At 45.4% G+C, this 25487-nt stretch overlaps 1 protein-coding gene and 1 non-coding gene across 8 annotated transcripts in view; both read left to right on the top strand.

Annotated features, from left to right (window-relative positions):
- Positions 1–1871: 1871 nt before the first annotated feature.
- TRNAR-UCU (transfer RNA arginine (anticodon UCU)) lies at positions 1872–1942 on the top strand. Its single transcript has one exon. It is a non-coding gene; the product is annotated as a tRNA-Arg (tRNA).
- A 12322-nt stretch (positions 1943–14264) lies between these two features.
- The window catches only part of CMKLR1 (chemerin chemokine-like receptor 1), a 183961-nt gene continuing 172738 nt past the window's right edge, over positions 14265–25487 (top strand). For 4 of the 7 annotated variants that reach the window (XM_049865996.1, XM_049865997.1, XM_049865989.1 and 1 more), the window contains exon 1: positions 14265–14359. The gene's annotated coding sequence lies outside the window, so the exon portion shown is untranslated. The remainder of the gene's footprint in view (positions 14360–25487) is intronic. The other 3 variants (XM_049865991.1, XM_049865992.1, XM_049865990.1) reach the window with 2 other exon arrangements.

Here is a 25487-nt window from a genome sequence, read left to right as displayed (position 1 = left end):
TATTAGCCTAAAGGTAGGCTGTTCGAACTCACCCAGCTGTGCTGCTGAAGAAAGGGCTGGCAGTCTGTTTCCCTTACGATTACAGCCAAGACAACCATATGGAGCAGTTCTACTCTGTTACATGGATCTCAGTGAGTTGGAATTGACTCTGATGGCCGCTGCCCAGGCTGTCTTTTTTTTTTTTTTAAAGCCACCTCTTTAGTCTGTTCCTGGCCAGGAAAATTGCCCACGAGGGAATGAAGTAGGCCCTCGCCAAGGCAAGAAAAAATTGTTCCTTCCTGTTCATCAGCTAGCCCGGCCACTGGTGTGAAATCTTCATTTCAACAATAAAATATTAGGGCAGCGTATCCCACAAATGCTGCCTTTTCATAATTCTAACGACTATATATTTAAAGTAAAATCTCAAATTTATCAGCGTGTAGGCCTCACAGTTTTGCCATTCTTGGCGTGGGTTCCTGAGGGAAGCAGGAAGAGGCCAAGTGCTAAGTCAGCGAGGAGTGCGCTCCTCTTTTTTTTTCCTCCTGACAGGAGCTGCCTAAGGGCACTGACACTGGCAATTTGTCCCTCTTAGAGATTCTGACCTGTGTCCAAGCCTTAACCCCAGGCTGGCCCTGGAGAAGAAGGGGGCCAGTGGTGAGGAAATGACAGCCTGCTGCATGTGAGGCTCCTGGGGAACTTGACCTGGGAGGCTTGATGGACAGACGGGCATGGAGCTCCTCAGGAGAGTGCAGCTTGGCGGTGGGGGGAGACGCTGACTGACTGAGACACTTCAAAAGGAAGCTCACCTCCTGTGTTCACCACACCTCCTGTTCTCACACAGCTTCCACAATGGAGAGGAGGGGAGGGACTGCTAGGACCCACTTTGTGATAGCCGCTATTTTAACCTCACAGAGACCTTGTGGGGCAGGTATTTATGGTGCCTGTCTGTTGTTTTTGGAAACCCTGGTGGCGTAGTGGTTAAGAGCTCGGCTGCTAACCAAGAGGTAGGCAGTTCAAATCCACCAGGCGTTCCTTGGAAGCCCTGTGGGGGAGTTCTACTCTGTCCTGTAGGGTCATTATGAGTCGGAATCGACTCAATGGCAACGGGTTTGGTGTTGTTGGTTTTCTGTTGTTTTGGAGCCCTGGTGGTGCAGTGGTTAAGTAAGAGCTTGGCTGCTAACCAAAAGGTCGGCAGTTCGAATCCACCAGCCACTCCTTGGAAACCCTATGGGGCAGTTCTACTCTGTCCTGTGGGTCGCTATGAGTCGGAATTGACTTGATGGCAGCGGGTTTGGTTTCTTTTCTTTTTTTGTCTGTTATTTTAAGGAGCCCTGGTGGTGCAATGGCTAGGTGCTCTCCTGCTATTGGAACCCACCAGCTGTTCCATGGGTGAAAAGACCTGGACTTTGCTCACGTAAAGATTACAGCCTAGGAAACCCCATGGGGGCAGTTTTACTGTCCTGCAGGGTCAGTTTGAGTTGGAATTGACTTGATGGCACACAACAACAACAATGAACACAACAACAATAATGACAACTTTTTGTTTTGAAGTTCCTGGGTGGTGCAAATGGTTATCACCCTTGGCTACTAATCTAAAGGTTGGTGGTTCGAGTCCACCCAGAGGCACCTAGAAGAAAGCCACTAACTTTGGGGGGTTAACTGTTACCCCAGCATAGTGCAGACTATCCTGTCTGATACAGTTATTGTGGGTGCTGTGAGAGAATGGGCTGTCAGGGGCAAGGAGACTAGTTCATTGCTCCAGGTGAGAGACGATGGCAGTTTGGGTTAGGGTGGTAGTGATGGGGGTGTGGAAGAGGAATGGATTCGGGATACATTTTGGAGGTAAGGAGGCCATGATTTGCTAATGGAGTGGATATGAGAGATGGTAGAGGGCACTGGTGGTTCAGTGGTAGAATTTTTGCCTTCTATGCAGGAGACCTGGGTTCAATTCCTGGCCAGTGCACTTTATGCACAGCTACCACTCATCTGTTATTGGAGGCTTTGTGTTGCTATGGTGCTAAACAGGTTTCAGCAGAGCGTCCAGACTGAGACAGACTAGGAAGAAAGGCCTGGTGATCCGCTTCTGAAACTCAGCCGGTGAAAACCCCATGGATCACAATGATACAATCATGGGGAAGTCATGAGGTTCCATTCGGTCGTGCGTCAGGTTGCCATGAATCGGGGGCTGACTCAATGGTACCTAACAACCACAACAAGGGATAAGAGAAAGCAAACTCATGCTACTGTTTACTGGTGGCTAGCAGAACTTTCAGACCATGAATCAGGCTGAACGTTCCTCACATATGCTGTTTTCAGGGAATAAGCTCTGCTCCTCTTCTCTTAAGAAACGGGTCTCGGTTTTTTTCCTGTCTGGGGAAAAGAAAGTTTCTGCAAGAGAAGCCAGGGGCCTGGGCCTGCCTCATGCTACCCGGGCACTTTCTGCAGGCACCGTCATCAGTTATAACCCAACACAGGCAATACCGGTCAGCTGGTCTCACAGCAGGCATTAGGGAAATGGTCTTTGGCTTGATTATACTGCCTGGCTCTCGCCAAGGAGGTGACAAAATAGACCTAAATCCCTCTGGCTTTGTGCCTCACGCTCTCCCCCCTGCCTGGAGTAAGTCACGGCTCAGTCAGAAGATGGCTTTTTAGAACAGCCGCCGCGAAAATGGGTTAGCCAGGGAAAATCTTATTAGAGGGAGAATTGTGTGGGGAGAGGAGAAAGAGACGAATGCAGTTTAGCACTGTATGTTCTCATTAAAGTGATTGTGCATCTTTGAAAAGAAATAGCACTATTTAGAGGAGATGAAGGAGAAAGAAGCCCTGGGGATGATCCCGGGAACCAGAGAGGGCAAGGGTCATGCAGCAAATGGGGGATCAGCTTTGGGTGTGTGTTTACTGCTTCCACTGGCTGCCTTTCTCTGGAGAGCTTAGACTCTGGGTGGAGGTGCCAATTCCAGTGGAATGTGCCCCAGCATTTTGTCCCCAGGGTGTAGACCGGTGCTGTCCACTGTGGTAGCCAAAGCACCTGTGGCTGTTTACATTCAAATTAATTTAAATTAAATAAAATGTGAAATTCAGTCCCCCAGTTGCACTCTCAGCTAACCAGTTGCTGTCTAGTCGGACCTCGACTCGTGGCGATTCCGTGAGTGTCAGAGCAGAACTGTGCTCCACAGTGTTTCAGTGACTATGATCTTTCAGGGGCCCTGCTGACGTAGTGGTTCAGAGTTTAGGCTGCTAACCGAAGGTTGGCGGTTTGAATCCACCAGCCACTCCTTGGAAACCCTTTGGGGCAGTTCTACTCTGTCCTGTAGGGTCACTATAAGTTGGAATCGACTCGATGGCAGTGGAATGATCTTTCAGAAGTAGTTGACCAAGCCTTTCTTCCTAGTCTATCTCAGTCTGGAAGCTCCACTGAAACCTGCCCACCATGTGTGACCCTGCTGGTGTTTGAAAAGCTGGTGGCACAGATTCCAGCGTCGCAGCAACACGCATCCACCACAGTACGGCAAACTGGCAGACGAGTTGTGGCTCATTTAGGTCGTCTGCCCTTATCTAGTTAGAGAGGCCAATCCTAGAAGTTCACGTTGTGTATGTTTTATATTCATCGGACACTTTTCCCCAGCTCCTTCCAAGAGGTCAAAGCAATTAAAAATCCGTAATAATTACCCAATGCCCAAAAATTGTTGGTTGATTCCGAGGGCCACGTCTTTTATTCTTTCACCTCCCCCGCAGAAATTCAAGGGAGGAAAGTAGCAGCTGAAATGATCCCCCACCCACTTTCTGTAAAGAGGAAAATTAGCTGCTCTAATAATCATGAATATTAATGTATAGCCAATTTCACTCAATTAAAATGATGATCTATAATTTTGCCTCAGAGCTTTATGGAGGGTGTTCCAATGACTGCTGAGGGGGGTTAGGTGCTTTTCAAGTTCATACGTTTGGCTTAACTCTCTCACCACCATCACTGACTTCCATGTAGGCTGGACCCCAAGTCCTTCCCTGACTAAAATTCTTGCTATTGTGAACAATGCTGCAATGAACATGGGTGTGCTTATGTCTATTCATGTGACGACTTTTATTTCTCTAGGATATATTCCTAGGAGTAGGATTGCTGGATCATATGGTGTTTCTGTTTCTAGCTTTCTAAAGAAGTGTCATGTTGTTTTCCAAAATGGTTGTATCATTTTGCATTCCCACCAGCAGCCCATAAGAGTTCCGATCTCCCCGCAGCCTCTCCAACATTTGTTATTTCCTGTTTTATTGATTTGTGCCAGCAAAGCCGGGGTGAGATGGTATCTCATTGTGGTTTTGATTTGCATTTCTCTAATGGCTAGAGAGACTGAGCATTTCCTCATGTGTCTGTTAGCCACTTGAATGTCTTCTTTGGTGAAGTGTCTGTTCATTTCCTTTGCCCATCTTTTAATGGGATTATTTGTCTTTTTGTTGTAGAGGTGTTGGATTTTCCTGTAGATTTTAGAGCTTAAATCTTTCTAACCAAAATTCTTCAGCCTTCTGAGATTGCACTTTTTCTGTTTTTAGGGCCCAGGACACATCATTGCCTTGGTGAGTTTATGAGATTCTAGAACATAAGCTCACATTGATTCCCTTTTCCCCTCTGATCCATAGGGTCGCTGGGATATGTACCCAGCAGCCATGTTTGTTCCTGGTGGTCCTCTCTCTCCCTGGATGCAGCTGATTGGCCAGAAGGAGAGCACCTAGCCCCAAATGGACCAACCAGAGCCTCTTCCTTGGGAATTTGAGATTGAAACCAAGAAGGTCCAGTATCAGAGGGATGCTTTTGAACAAAAATACGGAACTCAAGAGCTGTGGGCAGCCATCTTGCCTTCTGTCACATAAACAAGGCAGCAGAGAAAGCCAGTGAGGAGAGAGAAACGGGAGAGGAGTGGACCCAAGAGAGGAGGCAAATGTCCCAGGGGTTCTGCTTTCTGGTTCAGGTCTCTCCTGAGCCCTGGCCTATTCCCACCCTGGGTTCCTTGAAACATTTCTATATCCTTATAATAAAGTCCCTTTTCATTTCTAACGTTAGTTTTAGAAGGTTTCTGCTACCTGCATCCAGAGAGTCCCAATGAACACAGTTGTCAACCAACAGCTTCTGTTTCTATTTCTGAGAGACCTGAGGGGTATTCCTGCCGACCTCAGTTCATAGTCGTGTTGTCTTATGGAGAGAATGGCCCAGGAGGGAACTGAGCATCCATCATGGCCTCAGGTCACCAGGTTTTTTTTTTTTTCTCTCTGTCCATGGACCATCACTTTAAAAAAGAATAAATAAAACAACAGGAGACCCTGGTGGTGTAGTGGTTAAGAGCTACAACTGCTCACTGAAAGGTCGAGAGTTTGAATCTACCAGGCGCTCCTTGGAAACCCTATGGGGCAGTTCTACTGTCTCCTGTAGGGTCGCTATGAGTCGGAATTGACTCGATGGCAATGCGTTTTAAGGTCAGTCTAGTGGGGAAAATCACTCAGAAGGTTGGTAGTTTTGATGCCATACAGTGAGTTGCTTGTGATCTTATTTTTTAGCCAGTTGTTTGGGCTGCTGCAGACACAGCTGTTGTGTGTCAGCGATGTTCTTTGCTCTTTTGTAACATGTCCTTATCACTCTCCATCCCCTGACCCTGCGTGTATTCTTCTTCTAGCACTCGTCATTTCCTCGTATTGTGATACATACTCGTTAGTTCACTGTTTGTCCCCGGTCAACTAGAGTAGGAACCTGTCTATCTTGTTCATTACTCTACTGTAGTACCTAGAACAGGGCCTGGCACATTCTAGGTGGCCAACAAATATTTATAGTATGGATGAATGAATGAATGAGTGAATTTAACCCCTCTTGGCTAAACACCAAGCAGGTGCTCTGGTTGGTGACCAAAAACACCTCCAGGGCCTGAATGTCCTTTTGTTTAACCTCCCTCCTGATGCATGGACCTTCTTCCTTGTTGTGTTCAGAGAATGTGGCTTAGAACTCTGCCTATGGATTTAGCATACCTGGGTTTAAATCCCAGCTCTACCGTACTACCTATGGCCCCTTGAATAAAGGATTAAACCTCTCCAAGCTGCATTTCTTAATTTTTGACTTAGGGGCAATCATCATTTGTATCTCATAGGGTTGTTGTGCCAGCTCAGTGAGCCCCAAACACCAAACTAAACCCATGGCCGTCAAGTGGATTCTGACTCATAGTGACTCTAAAGGACACAATAGAACTGCCCCATAGGGTTGCCAAGGCTGTAAATCTTCACAGGAGCAGACTGCTGCATCTTTCTCCTACAGAGTGGATGGTGGGTTTGAACCGCTAAGCGCTTGACCACGGCGCCACCAGGGCTCCCCTCAATGGGCCACTGCATGCCGGTTTCTTAGCCTTGTGACTGGCCTATGGTACTTGCTCAATGTGTGTTTTTATTATAGGTCCATTAAGAGACATTGCCCTTCCCTGTTGAACAGTGCTGATTAGATCATTCAGTAGTTAATGAATTCATTAGTTAATTCAGCCAACATGTATTGAGTATTTGCATGTGTAAGGTTCCAGGGATATGAATATGGTTCACCTCTTCCGGGGGGAAATTGCATCATAGAAGAGAACTCTCAGAGAGATAGCCTAAAGCCTGATTATAGCAGAGGCTCTCCCGGGCCACTAGCACAGGTCCTTAGGACAGGGTTTTCAGGTAGGACCCAGGACAGTGATGGGTGACTTAAAGAAATCTTGGAGTTGAAAGAGTTGGATTCTGGTTCCAACTTGCTGTTTGAATGTGGGAAATATACCTCACATTTTTCTAGCTGAAAAATGTGGGTGTGGCACTAGATCAGTTGACTTTAAGCCTTGATGGGCATCAGAAGTATTTGCGGGGGATGTGTTAAAATGCATAACCCAGGGATCCCCCTGCAGAGAGTGATGCAGTAGGTCTATGATAGAATGATGCCCAGGTAATTCTGAATACACTTTGAGCAACTGTGAACTAAATGATCGTCAAATTTTCCTGTCGTTCTGGTACTCTTAAACACAGCATAGTTCCTGCCTTTAGTAATACTGTCTTCTTTAGAAGTCAAGGGTATCCATCCTGTAGCCACTATGTTTTCTTCCTCCCCCTTGCCCAACCTTAAACTCTTTGGGTGGAGCTTTCCATGGTGCTGAAGTCAGTTCCAGGCCTTTACAGATTTTCTTTTGCTAGGATCTTCTGAGTGACCGTTCCTCCATAAAGGGAGCCCTCTCCTGCCCTGAAGTTCTCCCAGCCTTTCCTCCCCTGGGTGAAAGAAGAAAACCGTGTTCTTGTTTCCACGCCAAGTTGCCAGCACACTGGTTTCCATGACAGCAGAGAGAGGGAATGAAAGCCAGGCTCTTACCCGCAGAGGAATTAAAAGCCACCCTCTTAGAGAACAAATAATGATTCCAGGAGGGTTCCGGAAATTAGGGAGGGTTTTTTTTTTTGTTGTTGTTCATCCAGCCACACGGCATAAGGCTCCAGGAAGGAGTAGGTGTGGGGGGCATGGACCGGGGTTTCTGTAAGGGCTTTCCATGGGAGGGAGTGTATGTTAACAATGATGATGGCAATAGTAACGTAATGCCTGGCAGGACCATCACACTTTAAGCTTTGTGGCAGCTATTTCAGAACCCCAGTACACCCTGTAGACTTGACACAGAGAAACTGGGACTTCAAGTGGGGAAGGGATTCGTACACTACATTCATGCTGTGTGTCTTCAGAGCCTGGGGCATCTCATCACTTGACTGGGACCTCTTTAGCAGTGCCCAAGTACTGACTCTCCTCACCTTCTTCAAGATGTACTAGCCCTATGTTTCTCCTTCCCTTCATTAACGTGTACTAATCCTGTGTCTCTTCTCTCCTTCATCAGCTTGTACTAGTCCTGTGTCTCTCCTTCCCTTCATCAACATACACTAGTCCTGTGTCTCTCTTCCCCTTCATCAAAATATACCAGTCCTGTGTCTCTCCTCCCCTTCATCAGCATACACTAGTCCTGTGTCTCTCTTCATCTTCAGTATGTACTAGTCCTGTGTCTCCCCTCTTCTTCTTCAGCATGTACTAGTCTTGTGTCTCTCCTCCCTTTCATCAACATACACGAGTCCTGCGTCTCTCCTCCCCTTCATCAACATATACTAGTCCTGTATCTCTCCTCCTCTTCATCAACATGTGCTTGTCCTGTGTCTCTCCTCCCCTTCATCAACATATATTAGTCCTGTGTCTGTCCTCTCCTTCATCAACATATACTAGTCCTCTGTCTCTCCTCCCCTTCATCAACGTATGCTAGTCCTCTGTCTCTCCTCTCCTTCATCAGCATGTAGGAGTCCTGTGTCTCTCCTTCCCTTCATCAACATGTACTCATCCTGTGTCCCATTCCCTCCCATCTCTAATGAAATGACACAACCTGAGAAGCCAGTCTTAGCTAGAGGACAATAATGAATTGAAGGGCTCTTCTCTCAGGCTGAGTTTATTTCTGGAGGTAGTACCCTAATCCAAACTGGGGACTCCAATGGTGAAAGAGCTGATACTTTGCCAGATCAGGAGGAAGGAGATTTTTTAATACACGTACTTTTCTCCATTCTGCTTACACACGAATTCACACACACACCCAAGCACACACAGGCACCTTCACGAAGACATAGCACCACATGCCTCCTCTCACTGTGTGATTAATGTCCCCATGGGCTGCAAGCAGAGGCTGAAAAGTCCCCGAGGCCCCATGGGGACGATGAACTGGGTGTGGAGTGTATAAATCTGTGACTAACAGCAGAATGGGCCCAACCACCCCAATTTCTCTTGTTCTGGCTCCCCATAAATATCTCTGGGCTCCTGCTCCACCTCCCGGCAGTAATCCTGGCTGCCATCTCTCCCAGGTTTATTAGATTTAGATGTTGGTTTGTTTTCTCCCCAGGCTGGCAGAACCTTCCTGACATGGGCAAATTCACCATCCAGGAAACCTTCAGGATCAATATTGCTTTCTTCTTGACTGGGAGAGACAGTGTTTTGGGGGGAATCAACTATGCTTGGTCTGACCTGAGCCCCTGCTCTTTGAAAATAAGAAGATGGGGGCTTCTGGATGCAGGGTGAGACTGATCCCCTCTCTGGTTCACTGCAGAATGCCAAGTCTGTGCTGTGACCACCCATGTCCCTAGGACCCAAGGCCCTGGGGTCAAAAAAAAAAAGGGTGGAAACCAGCTGACTGCCTTCTTGGAGACTTCACTGACCCTGTGGCACCCCCAGTGCCAGGAGGCCCCTGTGCAGGGTTAAGTGCTGCCCTTATCCTGGCCTGAATCTCAGCTCAGCCACTGAGCATCTGTGTGACCTTGGCCTAGTCATGGAACCTCTCTGGGCCTCAGTGTCTTTATCTGTAACATGGGAATGATAGTAGTACTTCCCTCACAGGGATGTTGTGAGGGTTATGTGACACAAAAAGCATTTTCCTATAGGGCCAGACTCTGGGAGACAGAGTTCCTTAAGTGTGATCTCATTCTTTGAGACTTATTGTAATGCCATGAGGGTCCGGGAAAAGCCACAAACCAGACTGGAAGAGAAGCGCTTACAAAGATGTTACAGGCCTCAGAGAGAAAATGATTGCCAAGTCCCCACTCACCTCATTAGGAGTGGCCCTGTCTGTTCTAAATATGCCATGACCAGACTCCTGGGACTTGATATGGAACCTATGTCAAGCTCCAAACAGCACCAAATATGGCGGTGTTTATGGAGGGGTGGGACTGGCGCTTTAGGGCCTGTTCGTTTGTTTGGTTACCAGATTCTTTCTTGGTCATCTGGGCCATGACATGGATGTTCCCTTGAAGAACTCACACGGGGAAGCCTCTCTCCCTCCTTTGGTCCTTCTTCTTCCCTCCCTCGGTCTTTCCCTCCATCCATCCCTTGTTTCCTTTCCCTCCCTTTCTTGGTCCTTCCCTCCCTCTCTCCCTACTCTCCTTTTCTCCCTCCATTTCTCCTCAAACATTTATTGTGCATGGACTATGTACTGGGAAGTCTCTAGGCAGCACAAACGGTTTGCACTCCACTACTAACCTAAAGGTTGGCAGTTCGAACCCACCCAGTGGTATCACAGAAGAAAGACCTGGAAATCTGTTTCCATAAAAATTCCTACGGAGCACAGTTCCACTCTGTAACATGTGAGGTCGCCATGAGTTGGAATAGACTCCATGGCAGTGGGGTTGGGTTTTTGGTTTACTACGTACTAGGCTCTTAAACAGAGTAGACCTGGTCCCTGCCCTAGTGGCGTTTGTATTGTGGTCTGGGAAGACAGACAACCAGCAAATCCATAGAGGTGGACAGGGTGATTTCAGGCGATAAGTTCTTTGAGAAAGTGACACAGGCTGATGAGAGAAGGAGTGACCAGGGGACGTGACACAGGCTCAGGGAGGCTCCTGAGGAGGTGATATCAGAGTTGAGACCTGAAGAAGGTGCTGCCAATTGTTTAGGCACCTGGGGGCCAGGTGTCCCTAAGTGTGAGGCCACAGGTGGAACAGTCGGGGAGTTTTTCAGAAACAGAAGAAGGGCAGAGCAAGTGAGGGAAGGATAGGCGAAGAGGTTGGAAGTTCGAACAGAGCGCGCCCTGCCTTATAGGCCAGGGTGAGAAGGGGAGGTTTTATTTTAAAGTGTGGCCGGAAGTCATTCGCTGGAGGCTCCAAGGTGAAGGCTCCTTTTAAAAAATATTTTGTGGTGTTTTCAGAAACCCTGGTGACCGAAAGGTCAGCAGTTTGAATCCACCAGGTGCTCCTTGGAAACCCTGTGGAGCAGTTCTACTCTGTCTTATAGGGTCGCTACGAGTCAGAATTGACTCGACAGCAGTGGGTTTGGTGTTTTTGGTTATCGTGTTTTCAGTGAGGCTTTACACAGCAGTCCCACTCAACAATTTCTACACAAGTTGTTCAGTAACATTCTTCACAACGCCGTGAACATTCTCATTATTTCTATTCTGGTTGTTCTGTTTCTATTAATCTAGTTTCCCTGCCCCCTTTCATCCTCGTGTTTGTTTTAAAGTAATTGTTGACTGCTTGGTCTCATATAGGTGATTTTTTAAAGGAGAACTCTGTTATTTAGCTACCATGTGACCTCAGGGGTTAATTTCAGTTCAAGGTTTGAAGAGTATCTCAGGGCAACAGTCTCAGGGAGTCCTCCAGTCTCAACCAATCCAGAAGGCTTTTTTTTTTTTTTTTTTTTAAGGAATTTGAGGTTCTGTTCCACATTTTTTCCTCCTGTTCTACTAGGCTCCATCTATTGTGACACTGCTTGGAATGGTTGATAGTGGTAGTTGGGCACCACCTAGCTCTTCTGGTCTCAGGGTAGATGAGGCCGTGGTTCCTGTAAACTATTTGTTGTATAGACTTTTTTTCCTTTGAATCTTGGTTTCCTTCTTTCTCTCTTGTCTCAGATGAGTAGAGACCAATAGTACTATGGAGGTTTCTTTTTTTTTTTGTACTTTAGATGAAGGTTTACAGACCTAGCTTCTCATTCAACAGTCAGTTACACATATTGTTTTATGACGTTGGTTGCCAACCCCATGACATGTCAACACTCTCCCTGCTCGACCTTGGGTTCCCTATTGCCAGCTTTCCTGTCCCCTTCTGCCTTCTAGTCCTTGCCCCTGGGCTGGTGTGCCCCTTTAGTCCCATTTTGTTTTATGGGCCTGTCTAATCTTTGGATGCGGGGTGAACTAGGGGTTCCTTTTAACAAGAGGCCCTTGGCTGTGGAGTGGAAGCTGGGAGAGCTGGGAGGAGGTGGTGCACTCACCCAGGAGAGATGGTGGTGCCTGGGACTAGGCTGCCCAAGAAGGAAGGAAGAGGTGGATTCCCAATGTATATATTTTTTATTGTGGTAAGTAGATATACCAAACCTTTGCCATTTTAACTGTACAATTCAGTGTCATTAATTTTCTTTGCGTTTCGTCATTTACAGGTATTACAATGAGCATGAGTTACTTTGATAATTGAAACCGCTAATGCATGTTTTTAAAAGTTCGAGGTGTTCTCAGGTATGTCAAAGCCCCAAAGAATTATGTATGTGAAACCCAGTCCCTGGTCCCCGCTAAGTATTTAAAAAATGTTGGATGAATGATAGAAAGAGGAAGAGCTAAACGTTTAGCTCAATATCTTGTTTCTTGAATGGTTTGTAAAACTTGGATAAAACAAGAGCCTCAAGGCTGTCACTAATTAAGGAATAGCTTGTCATCGGAGGTGTGGATTGAATAGGAAGCAGTCCCACCACCTGACCTTGCCCCTTGTTGAACATGTTCCCGGCTTCAGTTGGTCTAGGTGGAGACCCACATTCTAGTCGACACTTTGGAGATGAGATATCATCACGTTTCCTCATGTAACCATCCTCTGTCTGCACGAATGAGAGTTCTGCTGCTGCAATGAGAGAGCCCTTGGGCTGTTGCTGTGACATTCCACCATGGCTCTTATGACAAGGAAGAGTGATTTTACTTCAGAAGGAATGTTTGAAGAGCACTACTAAAAACCTGTTAAAAATGTTTCCCATTCCTTTCAATAGATGAAACATTGTTCATTAGTCTTCAGCAGCTCTGATCTCACCCTCAGAATAACCCTGGGGCATTGGGGTGGTGGTGGTAGATGCTGGGTGTGGACAGGACCTTCCTTCCTCCCACCTCTTGTCTGGTCACCTCCTTCCCATTTTCAGAACACGGGGTCCTCATTTGCCATTGGCGTGCCACCCACGCTGGTCTAGACTTGCCTCAGCATCTTCCCTGTCTGTCCGTGTCTTGCCAGGCCAGGTGGGCTTCCTGCTCTCCAAGGGGACAGTTCATTTGAAAAAAATTTTATGGTGGTGAAACTATATATAACAAAAAATTGGCCATTTTAACCATTAAAAAAAATTTTATTGTGCTTTAAGTGAAAGTTTACAAATCAAGTCAGTCTCTCACACAAAACCTTATATATACCTTGCTACGTACTCCCAATTGGTCTCCCCCTAATGAAACAGCCCGCTCCCTCCATCCACTCTCTTTTTTCGTGTCCATTTTGACAGCTTCTAACCCCCTCTACCCTCTCATCTCCCTTCCAGGCAGGAGATGCCAACATAGTCCCAAGTGTCCACCTGATCCAAGAAGTTCACTCCTCACCAGCATCCCTCTCCAAATCATTGTCCAGTCCAATCCCTGTCTGAAGAGTTGGCTGACCTGGGCCAACAAAAGGTCTAGGGGATAATGACCACCGGGGTCCTTCTAGTCTCAGTCAGACCATTAAGTCTGGTCTTTTTACGAGAATTTGGCATCTGCCTCCCACTGCTGTCCTGCTCCCTCAGGGGTTCCTTGTTATGTTCCCCGTTAGGGCAATCATCGGTTGTAGCCGGGCACCATCTAGCTCTTCTGGTCTCAGGCTGATGTAGTGTCTGGTTTATGTGGCCCTTTCTGTCTCTTGGGCTCCTAATTACCCTGTGTCCTTGGAGTTCTGCATTCACCTTGATCCAGGTGGGTTGAGACCAATTGATGCATCTTAGATGGCCGCTTGCTAGCATTTAAGGCCCCAGACACCACTTTCCAAAGTGGAATGCAGAATGTTTTCTTATTAGATTTTATTATGCCAATTGACTTAGATGTCCCCTGAAACCATGGTCCCCAAAGCCCCGCCCCTTTTTTCTTTTTTTAATTGTACTTTAGATGTTTACAGAACAAACTAGTTTCTCATCAAATAGTTAGTACACATATTGTTTTATGACATTGATTAACAACCCCACGACATGTCAACACTCCCCTTTCTCAACCTTGGGTCTCCTATTACCAGCTTTCCTGTCCCCTCCTGCCTTCTAATCCTTGCCCCTGGGCTGGTGTGCCCCTTTAGTCTCATTTTGTTTTATGGGCCTGTGCAGTCTTTGTCTGAAGGGTGAACCTCAGGAGTGACTTCATTACTAAGCTGAAAGGCATTTTAACCATATTAAGGGTACAATTAAGTGACATCAGTTACATTCGTAATGTTGTGTAAGGGGTCCCTGGGTGGAGTAAACAACTAAGTGCTCGACTACTAACTGAAAGGTTGGCGGTTCAAACTCACCCAGAGGTGCCTTGGAAGAAAGGCCTGGCAGTCTGCTTCTGAAAGCCTTGTGGAGCAGTTCTGCTCTGACACACACGGGGTCTCCATGAGTTGGAATGGACTCAGTGGCAACTTTTTTTTTTTTATGTTGTGTAACCATCACCGCTATCTATCTCCAAACATTTTTCATCACCCCAAAGAGAAACTCAGTGCCTCTTAAGCAATAACTTCCCCTTTACCCGTCCTGGGAAAACAAAAAACCCATTGCTGTCGAGTTGATTCTGACACGTAGTGAGCCTACAGGACGGAGTAGAGTTGCTCCACAGCGTTTCCAAGGAGAGGCTTGTGGATTTGAACTGCCGACCTTTTGGTAAGCTCCTGGTATCTATGTATTTGTCTGTTCTAAGTATTTCATATAAGTGGGGTCATACACTATTTGTCCTTTTGTGTCTGATATTTCACTCAGCATCATGTTTTCAAGGTTCATCCACGTTGTAGCACATATCAGAACTTCATTTCTCTTTACGGCGGAGTAATATTCCATGTAGGGATGAACACACTACCTTATTGTCTGTTTGTCTGTTGATGGGTGCTTGGGTTGTTTCCACCTTTTGGTTATTGTGAACAGTGCTGCAGTGAACACTGGTGTACAAGTAGCTGTTTGAGTCTTTGCTTTCAAGTCTTTGGGGAAAAAACTATACGTAGGAGTGGGATTTCTGAGTCATGTAGTAATTGCGTAATTTTTTGAGGAACCACCAAACTCTTTCCCACAGTGGCTGCGCTGTTTTACATTCCCGCCGGCAATGCATGAGGCTTCCAACGTGACAGTTCATTTTTGCATCCCCTAGTTCACATTGTCATGTTAACAGGTAACCAGAGACCAGTGTTTTATTCCTCTTAAATATTGTAACCAGGTAGCCCTGGTAGCACAGTGGTTAAGTGTTCAGCTGCTAACCAAAAGGTCAGCAGTTCAAATCCACCAGCTGCTCCTTGGAAACCCTATGGGGCAGTTCTATTGTGACCTATAAGGTAGCTATGAGTTGGAATCACTCCATGGCAATGGGTTTGGTTATGGTGTTTTTAGTATAACAGAAGTCTCCGCGAACACAAATTGTAACCAAATGAGTTGTTCAATGATGGAATTCCAGGCCTTCTGATAGGCCAAGAAAAAAAAAATTTTTTTTTTTTTTTTGTGATAGGCCAAGGAATAGGATAATTTAGGGCTTGGTAGCAGCTCCTGTTTAAATGACATTTTCTTTCTATTTATAAAAGTGGTGTGTGCTCAATGCGTGAAACTTGGAAAGCACAAAGAAAATGAAATAGCAAACTCTTCCATAATTCTTCCACTCAAAAATTACCACTAGCAACACACACACACCCCACACACTATATATATTTACAACAGTAGCGTACTTTGCATAGTCTCCTGTAGCCAGTTCTTCTCAGTTGGCAATAAATTCTGAACATCCTTCTGTAACTAGAAATATTCTTTTATCCCATGATTTTTTTTTTCTTCCAGATGGAAAAACTTCACACAGCACAAAACATAAAGAGAGGTCCCCGATTATCACAACCTTTAGAGATAACCCCTCTCAGTTTTTAAGAATTATTTTTTTAGGCCTCTGCGATGCATATGTATGCTGGAATGTAATTTCATGAGGTCAGAGTCTTGGCCTGTTTTATCCGTCCCTGTGGCTTCAGCACCTAGACGAATGTCTGGCAGGCAGTAGGTGTCCGATCAGTATTTGTTGGATGAATAAATAAATACAAATGCATATTTAATAGGGTTCCCTGAGTAGACTCAACTTCCCTGTTTTTTCAAAACTGAAACTCTCATTTAATATGTTGCAAGCATCTTCTGCCTTCTGGGAAGGAGAATGGAGTTTGCCTTTGAGCAAAACCATCCCTTGATTCTGGGCATGACTACTTGGTGAGCCCTTTTAATATGCAAAAAAAGGAAAAATATCCTCGGTTCTCACGGAGGCACTGGAAGCCCCAGTGCTGAGCCTGCAGCGGAGCTGGTAAGAATTTTGAAGAGAATCTAAAGGTAAACTGCCTGTGTTAACAGAACCTGAGAAAAAGCTGCTCCCACACTTGGAGTAAGGCTGCCCCAGGCCTGATCACACTTATTTGCTCTAGGAGATGAGGTATGTATTCTCATCCCACAGGAGGTGGGGCCTGAGGGCCAGAGAGGGGCTGTAGGAAGTGTGCGCTTGACCTTCTCCTCAAGAGGCGAATTTGGCAAGCAGTATCCTGCGGTTTGTGCTCGACTACTAATCTAAACGTTGGCTGTTCAAACCCACCCAACCGTATGTACCATGGAAGAAAGTCCTGGTGATCTGGTTCCATAAAGATTGTTGTTGTTAGGCGCCGTTGAGTTGATTCCGACTCATGGAGACCCCATGTTTAACAGAACAAAACATTTCCAGGTCCTGTGCTATCCTCACAATGGTAGGTATGTTTGAGCCCATTGTTGCAGCCAGTGTGTCAATCTAAGAAAACCCTAATGCAACAGTTCTACTGTGTAACACACGGGGTTGCCATGAGTCGGAATAGACTCCACAGCAACAGGTTTGGTTTGGTTTTTTCACCCTGGTCTCCAGTGCTAGTCTCCCACCCAGTGGTAACATACAAGACCCTGCAAGCTGACATGGGAATATACAAATACGCTGACTTTTTTGGGCCCCAGGCTCACTGTGGGCACTGGTAGAATTGCCCCTGGTGGGAAGATGTACCCATTGTTCACAAGGAGGTGGCGTTTATCTACTGGGCAGGGAGTCTTCTTCCCTGTCTCTCTTGGTCCAGAAAGAGCTAGGTGGGTCCTTGGATGAGTGGAGACCCCTGGACTATCCTCAGTGCTGGGGTGAGCAGCCCCCTGTCATAATGGGAAGGCGTGGGTGTTGAGTCTGGTCTTTAGGACTGAGAGGAACCATTCTTACCAATCGCTGTAAATTCATCTCCATGTTACTGTGTTTCTTCTCTCATCCAGTAGAATAGAACTGCCCCTTAGGGTTTCCAAGGAGCAGATGGTGGATTCGAACAGCTGACCTTTTGGTTAGCAGCCAAGTTCTTAACCACTGCTCCACCAGGGCTCTGTTGTCTGTAGTAGTGTCTCACAGCCTGAGGGTGTGTCAACAATTTAAATGCAAATACCCTTTGCCCCAGAAATCTCACTTCTAAGAATCCAATCTGAAGAAATACTAGTGCAATGGACAAAGATCCTCCTTCACATTCCCACGATTACCCCTCAGGTCTTACCATTTCGGGGTCCACAGGCTGGACTTAGAATTCCCAGCATCTGCAGCTCTTTCCTGAGGGCTCTCTCTGACCACCAGAGCCCACGGATACAGCAGGCCAGAAGAGCCAGGGAGTTAATGCCCCTGGCGACAACCCTCAGTAATGACTTATATGAGTTGGTGTATAAATACCCCAGCTTCTGTGCTCCTTGAGTGAATTACTGGTGAGACAGCGCTCACCACTATTTCCAGAGTTCCCCAACGGAAGTCAGCTCCAGTTGCCCACAGTAGTAGAGTCTTTGATAGACTGATAGCTACCATCGAGTTGATTCTGACTCATTACGACCTTATGTACAACAGAACAAAACATTGCCTGGTCTTGTGTCAACCTCATGATCAACGGTATGTTTGAGGTCATCGTTGTGGCTATCGTGCCAATCCATCTCACCGAGGGTCTCCCTCGCCCTTGCTGGCCTTCTACTTCACTAAACATTCTCCTCTTAAAGACTAAACATGTCCTCCTCTAGCTATTGATCTGATCCCCTCCGATGACAAGTCAAAGCAAACATACTCATTGTGATCCATAGAGTTTTCACCGACTAATTTTTGGAAATAGGTCACCAGGCCTTTCTTCCTCATCTTAATCTGGGAGCTTTGCTGAAACCTGTCCACTATGGGTGACCTTGCTGGTATTTGAAATACTGGTGGCATAGTTTCCAGAGTCATAGCAACATGCAAGCCACCACAGTACGACTGAAGACAGGTGCTGGAGCTTCCTTGATATACATCTTTAATTGGCTAATGTCTCTTCCCCGTGTCCCTGAAGTCACCTCGTAAATCAACAACTTGTACTAGACTTGAATCCTGGACTCAGAGTCAGTTCTTGAGGAAGCCCAAACTAAGAGACATACCCATGGTTCAAACACATGGCAAGTTAAGGAGCTGGAGTTTGGACCCTGTTCTGCCTATCTCTAATGCCTGTGCACTTAGCCACAGCACCAGCATTTTATTTTAAGCTTGTATACCAGCAACGGAGTCCCCACAAGATGCAAACGGTTAAGTGCTTGACTACTAGCTGAAAGGTTGGCAGTTCGAACCTACCCAGAGGCACCTCAGAAGACAGGACTGGTGATCCAAAAGGTCACAGCCTTGAAAACCCTATGGAGCAATTCTACTCTGTGTGCATGGGGTTACCACGAATTGGAATAGATTCAACAGCAACTAACAACAGCAACATACTGGCATCTCCGTTGTCTGCAAGGACACCATGATGTACAAGTACTCTGCTGCTTAGCCAGCTTGAAAGCAGTGATCTCGCTGGACAAGTGCATGGAAGGTGAGTGTAGATTACATAGACCTCCCATCTTCTTTACGATGGAAGTGGCAGGCAGAGCAGCTTCCGTTGGCCAACCCTAGGGTAGATTGGAGGAGGCGGAAACGAGGAGGGAAGAGGGTGTTGCTCTTAAGAAGGGCTGTGTGCTGATGCTAAGTCTAGTTGGCATGCTGCCTGAGTTTGTCTCCGGCACGCTGGCTGTCTCTCAGCTGGATGATAAAGTGATTGAACTAGGGCTGTCTTCCAGCTAGAGCTCCTGGAGATTACTCTCCATTTATCACAGAGGAAAAATCAGGTTCTGCAGCCCCTGGGATGCCAACATCATCTAGGCTGCCCCTCGTTGATCTTTGAATGGTGAAGTTCTGTGATGGGTAATGGAGTCAGAGCCCATACGCTCCAGCAGCTGTGAAAGCCCTTTTCAGCCCAGTTCTCTGCCTGATGTGAATTCTCAGGCTTTGCGTTTAGTCTTTGGCAACGGGATAGGAGTTGATGGACCCTGGGAGGATCCTTCTGCTTGCAGGTGACTGCTCTGCTGGTTTTGTCATGTATGTCTCTCAACAGAAAAGGAATAGGGGGAAGGAAAATATTTTTTGAGCACTGCTACAATGGAAATTCTGTGTTTGTCTACACGCAAATTTTTTTTCTGTAAAGGGTCTGTTAGTAAATATTTTTGGCTTTGTGGGCCATATGGTCTCTGTCACAGCTACTCAACCTTACCATTGTAATGTGAAAGCAGCCATGGAGAATAAATATGTAGACATGTGAGTATGGCTATGTTCCAATAAAACTTTATTTACAAAAAACAGGTGGTGGGCTGGATTTGGCAGGTCAGCCAACCCTGGCCCGCAGCATCCAGAGGCTGTTACTCTCGTTCATAACAGCACTTGATTTTCATTCTACCCCTCCCCATGTGTCCCTTTTGGACCTGGGAGACCGACTGACCTTCAGCCGTGAAGGGTAGATTTTGATTGGCCTAAGCCAATGAGCACATTCCATTTCCCTGGACACAGTGATTGGTTTAGGGCTGGGCATGTGACCTAATTCGATCCAGTCAGAGTAGATGTCAGGACCCTTGCTTGTAATCTTGGGAGGAAGATATTCTTGTTTATGGATGGTGTGGGTTTCAAACATAAGGCCTGGAGCTGCTGCAGCTATTTTGCTTTCGTGATGAAAGCCTGCTTAAGGATGAAGTCAACACAATGAAGAAGTGAGAATCAAGAGAATTAAAAATGAGCATGAACCCTGAGAATTTACAATTTAATGAGCTTCTAAATTACTTTTAAAAAAATGCTACTTTGAGATGAGATTTATGTCCTTTTAGCAGTGAAGACCCTAATAGACTTCCATGTGGCTAAAGGTTGTGCTTTACACACATTATCCAGTGTAGTAGCCATTACAACTCTGTGCAGAAGACTTTCTAACCCCTGTTTTACAGATGTGGAAACTAGGATGCAAAAGGATTAAGTGGCTTGTCTTAAGTCACATAGTAAAGATACTATTATGCGTGACCACCTGGGACTCTGTTATGGATTGAATTGTGTCCCCCCAAAAATGTATGTCAACTTGGCTAGTCCACGATTCCCAGTATTGTGTGATTGTCCACCATTTTGTCACCTGTTGTGATTTTCATGTATGTTGTAAGTCCTACCACTATGGTGTTAATGAGGCAGGATTAGCAGCAGTTATGTTAATGAGGCAGAACTCAATCTACAAGATTAGGTTGTGTTTTAAGCCAGTCTGTTTTGAGGTTTAAAATAGAGAAGCGAGCAGAGAGACGTGTTGTTGTCAAGTGTCGTCGAGTTGGTTCCGACTCATAGCGACCCTATGCACAACAGAATGAAACACTGCCGGGTCCTGCACCATCCTTACAATCGTTGTTATGCTTGAGCTCATTCTTGCAGCCACTGTGTCAATCCACCTCGTTGAGGGGCTTCCTCTTTTCCGCTGACCCTGTACTCTGCCAAGCATGATGTCCTTCTCCAGGGAATGATCCCTCCTGACAACATGTCCAAAATATCTAAGAAGCAGTCTCACCATCCTTGCCTCTAAGGAGCATTCTGGCCGCACTTCTTCCAAGACAGATTTGTTCGTTCTTTTGGCAGTCCATGGTATGTTCAATATTCTTCGCCAACACCACAATTCAGAGGCGTCAATTCTTCTTCGGTCTTCCTTATTCTCTGTCCAGCTTTCACATGCATATGATGCGACTGAAAATACCATGGCTTGGGTCAGGCGCACCTTAGTCTTCAAGGTGACATCTTTGCTCTTCAACACTTTAAAGAGGTCCTTTGCAACAGATTTACCCAATGCAATTAGTCTTTTGATTTCTTGACTGCTGCTTCCATGGCTGTTGATTGTGGATCCAAGTAAAATGAAACCCTTGACATCTTCAGTCTTTCCTCCGTCTGTCATGATGTTGCTCATTGGTCCACTTGTGAGGATTTTTATTTATGTTGAGGTGTAGTCCAGACTTGTGGTCTTTGATCTTCATTAGCAAGTGCTTCAAGTCCTCTTCACTTTCAGCAAGCAAGGTTGTGTCATCTGCATAACACAGGTTGTTAATGAATCTTCCTCCAATCCTGATGCCCCGTTCTTCATATAGTCCAGCTTCTCGGATTATTTGTTCAGCATACAGATTAAATAGGTATGGCGAAAGAATACAACCCTGACGCACACCTTTCCTGACTTTAAACCAATCAGTATCCCCTTGTTCTGTCCGAACAACTGCCTCTTGATCCATGTAAAGGTTCCTCATGAGCACAATTAAGTGTTCTGGAATTCCCATTCTTCGCAGTGTCATCCTTAGTTTGTTATGATTCACACAGTCGAATGCCTTTGCATAGTCAATAAAACACAGGTAAACATCCTTCTGGTATTCTCTGCTTTCAGCCAGGATCCATCTGACATCAGCAATGATATCCCTGGTTCCACATTCTCTTCTGAAACCAGCCTGAATTCCTGGCAGTTCCCTGCCGATATACTGCTGGAGCTGTTTTTGAATGATCTTCACCAAAATTTTGCTTACATGTGATATTAATGATTTTTTCTATAATTTCCACATTTGGTTGGATCACCTTTCTTGGGAATAGGCATAAATATGGATCTCTTCCAGTCAGTTGGCCAGGAAGCTGTCTTCCATATTTCTTGGCATAGACGAGTGAGCACCTCCAGCGTTGCATCTGTTTGTTGAAACATCTCAATGGATATTCCATCAATTCCTGGAGCCTTGTTTTTCGCCAATGCCTTCACAGCAGCTTGGACTTCTTCCTTCAGTACCATCGGTTCCTGATCATATGCCACCTCTTGAAATGGTTGAATATCGACCAATTCTTTTTGGTATAATGACTCTGTGTATTCCTTCCATCTTCTTTTGATGCTTCCTGAGTCATTTAATATTTTCCCCATGGAATCCTTCACTATTGCAACTCGAGGCTTGAATTTTTTCTTCAGTTCTTTCAGCCTGAGAAACGCCGAGCGTGTTTTTCCCTTTTGGTTTTCCATCTCCAGCCCTTTGCGTGTGTCATTATAATACTTAGTCTTCTCGAGAGGCCCTTTGAAATCTTCTGTTCAGTTCTTTTACTTCATCAGTTCTTCCTTTTGCTTTAGCCGCTTGACGCTCAAGAGCAAGTTTCAGAGTCTCCTCTGACATCCATCTTGGTCTTTTCTTTCTTTCCTGTCTTTTCAATGACCTCTTACTTTCTTCATGGATGATGTCCTTGATGTCATTCCACAACTCGTCTGGTCTGTGGTCACTAGTGTTCAATGCGTCAAATCCATTCTTGAGATGGTCTCTAAATTCAGGTGGGATGTACTCAAGGTCATATTTTGGCTCTTGTGGACTTGCTCTGATATTCTTCAGTTTCAGCTTGAACTTGCATATGAGCAATTGATGGTCTGTTCCACAGTCGGCCTCTGGCCTTGTTGTGACTGATAATATTGAGCTTTTCTGTCATCTCTTTCCACAGATGTAATCAATTTGATTTCTGTGTGTTCCATCTGGCGAGGTCCATGTGTATAGTCACCATTTATGTTGGTGAAAGAAGGTATTTGCAATGAAGAAGTCGTTGGTCTTGGAAATTTCTATCATTCAATCTCCGGCATTGTTTCTGTCACCACAGCCATATTTTCCAACTACTGATCCTTCTTCTTTGTTTCCAACTTTTGCATTCCAATCACCAGTAATTATCAATGCATCTTGATCACATGTTCGATCAATTTCAGACTGTAGTAGCTGATAAAAATCTATTTCTTCCCCCACGTGTCTGTCAGTTTGTCGTACTGTGGGGGCTTGTGTGTTGCTGTGATGCTGGAAGCTATGCCTCTGGTATTCAGATACCAGCAGGGTCACCCATGGAGGACAGGTTTCAGCTGAGCTTCCAGACTAAGACAGACTAGGAAGAAGGACCCGGCAGTCTACTTCTGAAAAGCATTAGCCAGTGAAAACCTTATGAATAGCAGCGGAACATTGTCTGATATAGTGCTGGAAGATGAGCCCCCTAGGTTGGAAGGCACTCAAAAGATGACTGGGGTAGAGCTGCCTCCTCAAAGTAGAGTCGACCTTAATGACATGGATGGAGTAAAGCTTTCAGGACCTTCATTTGCTGATGTGGCACGACTCAAAATGAGAAGAAACAGCTGCAAACATCCTTTGATAATCGGAACCTGTATATATGTATGAAGTATGAATCTAGGAAAATTGGAAATCGTCAAAAATGAAATGGAACGCATAAACATCGATATCCTAGGCATTAGTGAGCTGAAATGGACTGATATTGGCCATTTTGAATCAGACAATCATATAGTCTACTATGCTGGGAACGACAACTCGAAGAGGAATGGCGTTGCATTCATCGTCAAAAAGAACGTTTCAAGATCTATCCTGAAGTACAACACTGTCAGTGATAGGATAATATCCATACGCCTACAAGGAAAACCACTTAATACGACTATTATTCAAATTTACGCACCAACCACTAGGGCCAAAGATGAAGAAATAGAAGTTTTTATCAGCTGATGCAGTCTGAAATTGATCGAACATGCAACCAAGATGCATTGATAGTAACTGGCGATTGGAACGTGAAAGCTGGAAACAGAGAGATATGGAGACCTCATATCACCAAGAAAGCAGAACCTGGAGCAGAGTGCATCCTTTGGACCCAGGGTTCCTGCATGGAGAAGCTCCTAGACCAAGAAAAGATTGATGATAAGGACCTTCCCCCAGAGCTGACATAGAGAGAAACCTTCCTCTGGAGCTGGTGTCCTGAATTTGGGCTTCTAGCCTACTGGACTTTGAGAGAATAAACTTATGTTTGTTAAAGCTATCCACTCGTGGTATTTCTGTTGTAGCAGCGCTAGATGACTAAGACAGATCCCTTTCCCACTCGCTTATTCTAGCAGACCTTGCCCCCTGACCACAGTGATTGATGGCTCTTGGGAGGGGCATGCAATGCAAGCTGAACCAATCAGAATCCTTCCCTAAGATTTTTCTTTCCTGGAGCTGGAGGAAAGGAACTCTTTTTTCTCTAGTTGCACATCTGTTAAGTTGTGAGCCTGAAACCATAGAATAAAGCCATCACTCAGAGAATAAAGTGGGAAAAGATAGATAAAGAGATTGGGTCATGTTGGTTGATATGAAAACCTATATGTAGTTTTGCATTCCTTTTCTTTTCAATATGGAGCCCTGGTGGCGCAGTGGTTAAGAGCTCAGCTGCTAACCAAAAGGTTGGCAGTTTGAATCCACCAGCTGCTTCTTGAAAACCCTCTGGGGGCAGTTCTCCTCTGTCCTACAGGGTCGCTATGAGTTGGAATCTACTCGACAGCAGGAGGTTTTTTTTTTTTTTCTTTTCAATAATACTTACAATACAGATCTATGACTTGCTTTTGTCACTTATAAATAGGTCTTGTGATCATAAAGATCTTCATTTTTTTAAAGAGATATTTACTATTCCTTGGAATAGTATCCATTCTCCAAAAGATGGGCATTTAATTGTTTTCACCTTTTTTGTGTGTTTTTTTCAAGCAAAGCGACCATGCACACCCCTTTCTGTACATATTATGGACATATATTTCTCTAGAAAAGATGGATCCTTTTGTAGAGAAGCAGTAGAATTGGAATAGTTGAAGGTTGTGCAAGTTTTGAATTTTGGTGTTGTCTGCTAGTTGCCCTCAGAAAAAGGTTTCAAAACTCAGCGGTGAGTTTGAACACCCATTTCTCTGCCTGGGAAACAGGGTATTTTCCATTATTTCTATTTTGTTGTTCTGGTTGCAAAAAAAAAAAAAAAAATCTTATTGTTTTCATTTGAATTTCCTTTATTTCTTCAACTCCCAAACAACTTCCTTTTTCTTGAATCCACCCACTATCCCACTTCCTGCCACTTTCAGATACCACAGTTCCTTTTTACTTTTTCTTGTTTCAAGCCTGGCCTACAGAGTTCCTTTCATACTAGCAGACCCCAGGGTTGGAGTCCTGAAGGGTTCATTAGCATAACCTAATCAGTGGCTTTGGGGCCACCTAGGAAGAAAAGCCAGGTGACCTACTTCCAAAAAAAAAAAAAAAGTCGGTCATTTAAAAACCCTATCTATGGGTTGGCAACCAATGCCACAAAACAATATGTGTATTAATTGTTTACTGAGAAACTGAATTGCTCTGTAAACCTTCATCTAAAGCACAATAAAAGAGATTAAAAAAAAAATTCCAACGGAGCACAGTTCTACTCTGATGCACGTGGGGTTGCCTTGAGTTGGAACCAACTCAACAGCAACTGCTTTGTAGTGATGGCACAGAGTAGAGGGTGGTGACAGATATCAAGAAAGGTGGGCGGATTCAATGGATATTTAGGAAGCAGAGTAGAGACAGGACTCGGCCATGGATTGGATGTGTGTGAACAGAAGGAGGAGGAGAAGGGAGGCAGAAGTACTGTCCAACGCCA

The sequence above is a fragment of the Elephas maximus genome, chromosome 22 (assembly GCF_024166365.1).
Source record: "Elephas maximus indicus isolate mEleMax1 chromosome 22, mEleMax1 primary haplotype, whole genome shotgun sequence".
NCBI lineage: Eukaryota > Metazoa > Chordata > Mammalia > Proboscidea > Elephantidae > Elephas > Elephas maximus.
Note: the sequence above shows the minus strand (reverse complement) of the source record. Positions and strands in the feature narration are given on the sequence as shown.